The 10,629-nt window shown below is 43.2% G+C and overlaps 1 pseudogene; it reads right to left on the bottom strand.

Moving 5' to 3' along the window:
• Positions 1 to 212: 212 nt before the first annotated feature.
• On the bottom strand, positions 213 to 7,102 carry LOC127185340 (thyroid hormone receptor-associated protein 3-like; annotated as a pseudogene).
• Between the last annotated feature and the right edge of the window lie 3,527 nt (positions 7,103 to 10,629).

The raw sequence follows: 10,629 nt of genomic DNA on the forward strand, positions 1-10,629 counted from the left end.
TGTGAACTGCTCAAGACATGGGCCTGATTCTAAGTTCTGTCCCAGAGTTCTCTGTGCAGTGGGATAGCACACAGGCATACTCTGTTGTCATTGGGTTCTGTGTGGCAAGCGGGTTGTGGGGTGGGGTTTTCAGAATCCACCGGCCTTTCCCAGTGCCTTTCTCTTCTGGGCCAGGGCTCCATCAAGACTGGCGCCTACACAACTGTAGGTTGTTACCTGTGCCCTTCTCTGTTCTCTGTGCCACTCTCATCATCTTCACTTGTTCCTTCCTCTCCACTGAACTTGTCATGCGCCCACTTGGGGCTGGCACTGGATTTCGGGAAGATGAACTGACAATGATCCTAGAAGAAGGAAGGCTCCTTGGCCACAGCCTCTGTTCATCTACTTGTCACTGCCCTCCCCTTCCTGGTCATCCTGCAAGTAATACTTCTTGCTTTTGTGCGTGTGATCTGGATACCATTCCTATTCCCGGGTTCTCTTTTGAAAATCACTGTTGTTGCTGTTAGTGAGCTCTTCCCTCTCCTCTGCTTCTTCAAGGTCCTCCTCTGCTTTGTAAGAATGAGAAGACTGGGAAGAGGAAAAGGAGGACCTAGAGGGTCTCTCCCTCTGTGATGCTTCTGCTTCATTGATCCTTTGTGGATTTCTCCTGTTTTCTCAGTAGAATTTTCTCTTGAGTGGCTAGAGTCTCAGGAACCCACGGGCTCTCTTGATTTACCTAGCTTATGATCTCTCTCTCTCTCTCTCTCTCTCTCTCTCTCTCTCTCTCTCTCTCTCTCTCTCTCTCTCTCTCTCTCTCTCCCTCTCTCTCTCTCATTTTTTTTTTTGCATTCAATATCAAGGTGAAGATCAACAGGATCATTATTGCATTTTCCCTTCAGCCTTGTAGCCAGCTTCCTGGCGACTTTTCAATTTCTCGTGAGTCAAACCATGTTTTCTGAATGTACTGGGGGAAATGTCTATCCTCCTCTGTATCTCTGGGCTTTTCTTATTTTTAGCTGCTTCTTTTTCCTTTCCTCTCTTTAGGGTGTTTAATAAAGCACTCATGCAATGTCTTTCCAGAGGACCCAAAGTGATGCGCTTTAACACGGTGAACGATCATCACTATGTGCTGGGAAAACAGTTTTGAGGGGCTGCACTGAGACTGAGCTGATTGTATGTGCTGAAAAATGGAATGGAATTCCTGTTCCTTTTTGGTGCTATGGACTAGATCCCGACAACACTTTCATTCACTTTCCGCACTGAAAGCATGCTCCTGGCGTACTACCTTTTCCTCTAGTTATCTGCATCACTGCTGCGGCAAGGCCGGCATTAGTAAGGGGACCTCCCAGCTCTTTAACCAGGCCTGCAATCCTTTAGCTTTCCAAGGGGTAATTGCAGTACGACATTCTTTAGTGCGCTGCTCAAAGATAAGCTGCTCTACCAGAGGCATGGCAGTGTCTGGATCGCCAAAAATTCTGCCCGCAGCCTCCATCATTCTTGCGACAAAATCAGAAAATGGTTCTGAGGTGCCTTGTATGATTTTTGTTAAGTTCCCCCGGACCTCGCCACGGTTGGGCAGGGACTTCCAGGCCTTAATGGCCAAAGTGTTAATTTGTGCATAAACCTCTGGAGGATAACCTGTTTGAGCATTAGCAAATCTCCCTTGACCCATAAGCATATCCATATCCCAAGCTGCATTCCCAGCCCTTTGATTTTGTGCAGCTTGCTGTTGAGCTAGATCCTGATAAAAAGATTTAAAATCCAAGTATTGGCCCATGGACATGCAGGCTTTTACCGTGCTGAACCAATCAAGAGGGGTCATGGCCTTATTGGCAAGGCGCTCCAGCTGAGCGTGTGTGAAGGAGGCCTGGAGGCCATAAGTTTGGATGGATTCAGCCAGACTCTTGAGCTCCTTAAAATCTAGTGGTTCATGATAACGCTGATTATTGGCGTCCACAAAAATGGGAAAAGTAGCACTAGCCTGTTTCCATACTTCTGGGCACAAAGAATGTGATGACTATAGCGGTGACGTGTCCGCATAAGGCGGAGGCGCGGACAGAGAGACGCGCCAAGATGGCGAGTCCTCGCTCTTGGGTGCGGCTACTTCCGCTTTCTTGTTCCTTCCCCCTCCTTTGTGCTGCCTCTTGGCTAATGCCTCCATCTTGGCCATGAGGTTCTCAAGCTCCTTCTCCATTTCCTCCATTTTTTCCTCCTCTTCTGAACTACTCTTTGAGGAGGACTCTCCATCTGTCATGAAGCCATGGAGGTCGTGGTAGAGGCACCCTCCCTCCGGTGTTTTCTTGTCCTTCTCACTGGAAGCCCCTTCGGACCTACTCTCTTGTAGCTGTTCTAATGCTTCGGAGGATTTCTCAACTGCCTGACAGCACTTCTCGTCCTCCAGACAGCTACGGACAAGCCTCCATATGGGGCAGACTCCTCCTTTTAAGCTCCCCTGCTCCCAGGCAAAATCTAATTCTCTGCCCAATTTATCCCAACAGTTCACATTCAGGTGCCCAGAGACTGCAAACCAGGGGGCAATTATATCTACTTCTTTCAGAAAGGTTACAATGACTTCCTCTTTCATTTTTAAGCCTTTGGCTTTCAATAGCTCTTTTAAGGCTGCTTTGATTGGACATGATGACGAATTCCCCATGACTACAGGGTCGTCAGCCGTCCCCCGCTTTACCGCGGACTGTAATCTGTCTCGACCTGAGAACCTAACCTTTTGGGTCCGACAATCCCGGACACTTACCGATCGATCGCCCTGTAGATCCGGAGTTCTGAAATCTGGCGCAACGGGAGCTTTAACATCCCCGTACGGGCCACCACTTGTCGGCGCCGCACCGTCCAGCGGAAATAAGACACCGACAACCAGACTTCTTCTCTAGATCTTTACTCAGGATTTTGCTAAGCAGAAATGGCCCCGAAGGAGGGAAGGACAGAGCTTAAGTAACAACCAAGTACCAATCAGCTTTTGCCAGGTGCTAACTCCTCATAGGTCAAAGTCAGAGCAAGGCCGCTCGTCACAAGATTGTCCGTTACCCCTGCACAGCCCTTCACCATATGAGGACTTGTTTATCCTGGAGAGCACTCGCCAGCGGGAAGGCGGAAGGCGGAAACCGGTGCCATGTCAGGGCACGGCACTTCGCAGCTCTCCACAGTCAATAAGCCACTAAGTCATGCAAGATCCTCATCAAAGGAGTCCATCCTGATATTGACCTGGGCCTCCCAAGTAATGGAAAAGGAAGACTTCTCTTAGGAATGTGTCCTTTGTTTCCTAGCTTGTTATGGCTCTCAGAGGTCTTCCTTCGGGGAGGTGATGAGCTTTTCTCCTGGACTGCCTTGCATGCAGTCACCTGGAATTTCTTTGTTGGCACAAAGCTCCTTGTACCCACTCTCACTCCTCTTGGCCCCTCCATCCTCTGTCTTTTTAGATCTCATGTAAAAGGCTCCTCCTCCAGCTCCTCTGCTTTTCCTTCCCTATATGCACCAGGCTCTCCCAGTTGCCTGACATCTCTTTTTCCTGGTTTTCATTTGCACCAGCGACGACTTTAGACATAAATTTAGATGACTTTAGACATAAATTTAGGCTCATCATAAACTCAGGTTCTATCCTTCACCGTGCGTTTTCCTTATCTTGCTCATGTATCTCCTTCTTGTGGAAGTAAGCCAGCCATCTTTTTCTCAAAGTCATCAGGGGCCTTTTGGGTGACTGGCTGCCATGGAAAAGCTTCTCAGTGTCCATCTTGGAAGCAAATGGATCAGGTTTCATCTTTATAGCAATATCAGAGAAGCCCCCTTTCTCTTTCAGCTTCTCTTTATTGGCATTTATTTGTTTCTGCTCCTTATCTTTCCTGGTCTCTGTCTTCTGCTCTTTCAGATATCTTTTTGTGAATGCTGCCTTCCTGCTCCCCCGACCCCTGCCCTCCCACGCCCCACGCAGCAATCTCCTCCTTCTGAGATGAACCATATGCAGAGCCAGTGGCTGGTGGACTTTGACCCACAGGGAACTTTTGGGATGGAATCAAAGACCCAGAGTCATGGTTGAAGTGACTTTGGTGCTTTCTAGGCAGATATCTAGCACCACCTGACATAGATGAGCCAGCCCATCTGGAAAGCATAGAAAGCAGGAGGCTAGGTATTGGCCTGGGGCTAGGGCGTGGTGACCTTTGCCTAACTACCACAGACTAGAGGGGGCTTTTGAGACCTGGGCTTCTCTCCAGGTGACTCAGATCAGAAACTGAGCCCCATGTTGCAGAACCAATGCCATAGGTGATGGTATCTGGCCATGGCTGTGAGCTCTCAGACCCTTTTATATCTTGAGAGGTGCCTCCAGAGAACGTCTGCTCCTTTGCCTCATGCTCCTGCTTATCACTAGCTCCTGAGATGGCCGGCTATCCTTAAAAGATGACTTTTTCTTTTTTGTAGACTTGTCCTTAGATGACTCAACTCTGCTGTGGTTGGAGGATGAATGGGAGGATGAGGAACCTCTTGACTCATCAAAGGATGACTTGTCAGAGTTCCTAGGAATGGCTCCTGGACCGTGGTGAGGGGGAACTTCTCTTTGGGGAAACAGGATCAAGAAAGGCCCCAATGAGGGCTGTCTGTATACTTGCCGGTATTTCTGTCAATTGGAACAGTAGTTGCCATAGTCACCTCCGTTACATTGGCCTCACGAATAAAAGCCTAGATTTCTCCCATGAAAATAATAGGGCCTCCTGTAGCCTCTGTTGTGACCTCGGAAATCTCAATTCTGATACACTCTGGGGTGATTCTTTTCTCTGTTATGAGCTGCGCTTCTTTGAGATATGGATAGGCATCGGCACCGAGACTTTGAAAATGAACGAGACTGAGATCTGGATGCAAATCTTGAGCAAGAAGAGCACAACCCAGACTTGGATTTTTCCTTTTGTTTGTTTACTGTTTGTTTTTTGTTTTTTACATCTTCGAAGAGATTATACCTGGACTGGCTGAAGTGACCATAGCTGCAGTGTCACAACCGCACAACCGGCCAGAACCTTACCCCTGCCTGACAGTGCCTAAACATTACTGGAAAAATATCAGTTGATATAATTTTAAAGTATTGCCCTGAATATTAATCACTGATTTCAAAGACGAAATGTAACTTTAATATGTACAAAACTAGGATTTAAACTGGGATTTTAATATTTAGGTAGATTTAAACATTTGGAACAGGAACACTATGAAGCTATTCTGACTAATCTCAGTCTAAGATTATTGAGTAGCGAAATGCTTTCATTTTCACAAATAGCTTTCGTTTTTGAATGCAATATTTAATTGATTTTATTTTTATTCAATAATTTATTTAGTCACTTTACAGCCTGAACACAGACACCTCCCTTCTCCCAGTCCTACCCTCACATCTGCCTCCCACCATGCCCCTCAGAAAAGCACACTAAACCACTCTGTCACCTCAAGTTATAGCAGGACTAAGCGCTTCCTCTCTCACTGAGGCTAGACAAGGCAGCCCAGGTATGGGAAAGGGATACAAAAGCAGAGAACTGAGTTAGAGACAGCTCCCATTCTAATTGTTAGGGGACCAACATGAAGACCAAGGTACACTTCTCCTACATATGTGTAGGGGGCCTAAGGCCTGCCAATACATGCTTTTTGGTTGGTGGCTCAGTCTCTGTGAACCCCTAAGGGCCTAAGATAGTTTCCTCTATAGGCTTTCTTGTGGTGTCCATGACCCTTCTGGTTCCCTCAATCCTTCCTCCTATTCTTCCATAAGACTCCTCAAGTACATCCTATTGTTTGGCTGTGGGTCTCTGCATCTGTTTCCATCAGCTGCTGCATGAAGCCTCTCAGAAGATAGTTATGCTAGGCTACTGTCTCCAAGCATAGCAGAGTGTTAGGGCTTGGCTCTCTCAGATGGAGTGGGGCTCATGTTTGGCCAGTGATTGATTTGCCATTCCCTGAATTTCTGCTCCATCTTTATCTCTACACTTCTTGTAGGCAGGAAACAATTTTAGTCCAAGGATTCATGGGTGGGTTGGTGTTCTCCTAGTTCTGTTGGAAGTCCTGTTTGGCTACTGGAGGTAATCACTTTAGATTCCATATCTCCTGCTGCTAGGAATCTCAGTTAAGGTCATCCCCATAGACTTCAGGGAGCCTCCCCTTCCAAAAATGCACCCCCACCTTATCCCCACTCCAATTCCCTTCCCCACTCCTTCTGCCACTCAGTTCCCTCCCTTCATCTACTCCAGGTGCCTATTTTACTTCCCCTTTAGAGTAAGATTCAAACATCCTCCCTTGGTTCTTCCTTGTTACTTAGCTTTTTAGGTCTGTAGTACAGTTATTCTGTATTATATGGCTAATGTCCACTTGTGAGTTTATACCATGTGAGTCTTTCTGGGTCTGGGTTACCTCACTAAAGATGATCCTTTCTAGTTCCATCTATTTGCCTTCAAACTTTCTGAAGGAAATAATAGTCATAAATCATACTGTGCATTTATATTATAGATGAAACACAAGGGAGAATACATAAAACAAAATATATGCTGTGATGCAGAGAACACATTGGCAATTTTAGAAGACATTGTTAACATAATTATTAAACCTTATGGCATATAAATGGATGTTCCCTTTGTCATATTAAAATAGTATATATACATTACATACACTCTACTATATATGTGAATGTGATATCCAAGCTCTGAATCCAGGAGCAGAGGAGGTTCATAAGAGGCCAGATGATTAATGAGGATTTGAGGACTGTAGAAAGATAAAACGTACTTAATTTACCACAAGAGCCTCTAGGAAAACAATGTCTTGCAAGCATCCAGGCATATATATGCCTGTACATGTAGGTTGCACACAAGCTAGCACAGGCACACATTCAGATTTACACACAGGTAAACTCACAGGCCTACAGGCAAAAATGCAGGCAAGCTTGTGAACGCCCTCATTTCTGACCTCAAGTCTATATTACACAAAACCAACCAAAAAAGTGGCATTCTACCAGGAATTGTATATCAAATAAACCAGTGTTTACTTTTAGTGTTCTAGATATCCTGTGTCAGCCATGTTGGGGTGACTCATAGTTCTTCAGAAGTGCTGAGGTACTTTCTTGGCTCATGCCAGATATCTGTAGTAGTGCCATGTTGTCTAAATATAAACTGTCCCTAATGGCCCTCTCTTTTCTACAAAAATGACACATTTAATAATAAATATAAATAATTGTGAGAAAATATCAAGTGGACAAGTTCACAAAATAAAAGCAGGCAATAATTATAAAGAAAAGTTTATAGAGAAACTATACCATTTTCAAGTACATGTAGACATTTATAAATATTTCTTTTAATATATTTCATACTTATGGCAACTTACTTTCATAAATTAAAGGGCAACATATAAAAACGTATATTACATGAAATTTTGATGTCATTCTGCCCAAACATTCCAAATACATTTTGTTTTGTTTTGCTTTTTGAGACCCCATCTTATGTATACCAACCTGGCTCCTAACTCTCCAGCCTTCTGATTCAGCTTTTCAAGTGCTGGAATTAAAGTGATGAGTCTCTATACTTGCCTGACAGCCATTTTTATAAGCTGATCACTATGCCAGATAGTCTCAGTACACCCTGGAAAAAATCAATCTCTCACCAACTAACATTACAGTACACTTTATAATATCTTGTTCATTTATCAGGAAAAATAAAGCCCTTATTGCCTTACTTCATGATTTACATTGCATACTCCTGATGATTTATTTCATTCATTCATTTTTTTGTTTGTTTATTATACACTTTACATCCTGGTTATAGCTACATCCCTATTCTCCTCCCAGTCCAACCATCCTTCACTCTCCCCCATCTCCCCTCCCTTATTCTGCAGAAAAGGGGAGCCCCCCTTCCCATCCACCCCAGCTCATCCAGCCACATCAGCAGTGTTCCTGCCCTATTCACATGTGGCCTGGCCAGGCAGTCCTACCAGGTGCATACAGGGTCCTTGTCAGAGACAAAACTCACTCCCTCTACTAGAGGATCCACATGAGTCTTGAGTTATCCATTGGCTACGTATGTGTAGGATACTAGGTCCAGTCCATGCATGGTCCTAGGTTGGTGCTTCAACCTCAGCAAACTCCTCTGAACGCTGGCTAGTTGCGTCTGTTGTTCTACTTGTGAAGCTCCTGTTAGCTTCAAGTCCTTTTTCTTCACTTCACTTTTCCATCAGACTCCCTAAGCATTGCCCAATGTTTGGCTGTGAATCTTCACATCTGTTTCAAACCTTTGTTGTGTGGAGACTCTCACAGGACAACTCTGTTAGGCTCCTTACTGCAAGCATACCAGAGTATCCTTAATAGTGTTAGGGATTAGCCCTCTCCCATGAGGTGGGTCTTGGGTTGGGCCAGGCATTTGTTGGATATTCACTTAATCTCTGCTCTATCTTTATCCTTGCATGTCTTGCAGGCAGGGTAAATTTTGGGTCAAAGTTTTGGTGGGAGGGTTGGGATTCCCCTCCTCTACTAGACCTGTCTAGTTAGATGATGTCCTCTTCAGAAACTAGGGCCCCTGCTACTAGAAGTCTCTGCCAGAATCCCCCTCATATTCTTCCAGGAGCCTACCACGGCCTAAGTCTCTAGCTTGTCACAGAGATGCTACCACCCACAGTTTCTGTTTTGTCTGCAGGTCTTCTGTCCTCCTGCCCCTGTTCTCCCCAGGTCTGAGCTCTACCCTCATATCTCTCTCCAATCCCTCTCCTACATTGATACCTTTCTTCTACCACTACCTCTGTCTTTTCTATTTATTGTTCTGAATGATATTTGAGCATTCTCCCTTGGATTGTCCTTGTTACTTATCTTCTTTGGGTCTGTGCATTTTAGTATGTTTATCCTATACCATATGGCTAAATTCCACTTTTAAGTTAGTACATAACATGTGTGTCTTTCTGAGTCTGAGTTACCTCATTCAAGATGATATTTTCCTGAACCATCAATTTCATTTGCCCTCAAATTCTCTGTTTTCCAGGGAGTCTACCCTTGCTCCAGTATTGGGAGGAGTGCAGAGTGCTCAAAGTTTGTGCCTTCTGAACCAGGGGTTGTCTGGCTGAAATAAAGGGAAAGCCTGATACTCCGGGTTGTTCCCTTCAGTCCATTTCCCAGCCTCTGCTTCTCTGCTCTTTAGACATGGTACATACTGGGTGCTGCCATCTTGTTCCTTGTCCCTCTTTAGGCTATTTTTTAAGCTTTAATAGATTATTATTGCATCTTTGTGTCTCTTTCCAGTTTGACAGACAGTGTTTTGTACCATGATTTCAATACTCTGATGTATTAAAGATGTATCACTGATTTTAAGTTTATTCAGCTTTTGCCTCATTATAAGGACAAGAGTTTCAACTTTTCAGCTCTTTCATGGTGGGGTGAATTGCATAAAATATTAATTTTAATTTAATTGAGTAAAAAAGGAAAATTTCAGATTCATAATTATTATAGTGTGAGATTCTTACTGAGAAAATAAATGGCTATATGGATGCTTCATTCCATTTAAAAATAAACAATAAACTGTCATCTATATCTTTGTGTGATAGCAAGCCTCCAAAACTATTTCCAAATATTCTCCTGTCTCGATTTCCACTCCTATTTATTTTTTTAACTAACTGAATACAGATGACTTTTTAATATGTAAAATCTTAGGAAAATATCAATGTGTGAATTGTCAGAATGTTTATAAAAGACATTGTAGTTTCTCTTAATTTACTTTTCTTGGGGAGAGATGGCTGTCATCATGAAAAGACTCCACCAGTTTCAATGTTAGGTGATAAGGGATTGAGTTTATTTACCAACCACCATTAACTTGTTTAAATAAGTTACCTTGGAAAATGAATATGTAAGGCACAATTGATCATCTAGAGAACTTCAGACAGAATGATAACTGAAACATCATGAGAAACCCAGAGCCCAATAAGCGAGTTTAGCCATTTCCAAATTCTAGAGTCACAGAAAGTATATACAGATTATGATAAGGTGTTAAGTTTTGGTAAAAATTTGATGCTAAGTTCTTGTGAAATTTCTAACACAACTATAGAGTGCTTTATATTGTCATGGATTTTTGAACTTCTAGTTTGACTATCTGTATTTATGGACATGCCCTATTGTCGTAATATATGAGTCCATAAACTCTTCTGTCAAGTACATTGACATTTCTTAGAATATTGTAATTGATATGGTTTCTGGTTTATCTATAGTTAGTGAATTCTGGAATGAATAATTAATACTGCTGGAGTCCATCTGGATCAAAAGAAGGAAGAGATCTGATTTATTTTTTCTTAATATGAGTGGATAGATTCATCATATGCTATTTGTATGTTTTATGACATGAATGAAACGTTCCAGGCCCTCTCTTTCTTTAATCCTCCCGTGTCTTTATGAAGGAAATGACTATAAACTGCCTTAGTTCCAAATTTAGAAGTCTGGCTTCAACTTGACTTGCTTAACCAAGTCCCAATATGCTAAATTTTGAATTTAAGCCCTAACGTTAATCAGTATGTGATTTTGAGTAACTGATTTAGATTCTTTCAGCTGGACTTTCACCTGTAAAATATGGATAGATTTTACTTTCTAGACTTATGGGGGGAATAAGATCAGATATGCAAGTTTTGTAGCCCAATGTATGGCTCATAAAAAGCACT

The sequence above is a fragment of the Acomys russatus genome, chromosome X, assembly GCF_903995435.1.
Source record: "Acomys russatus chromosome X, mAcoRus1.1, whole genome shotgun sequence".
Lineage (NCBI taxonomy): Eukaryota > Metazoa > Chordata > Mammalia > Rodentia > Muridae > Acomys > Acomys russatus.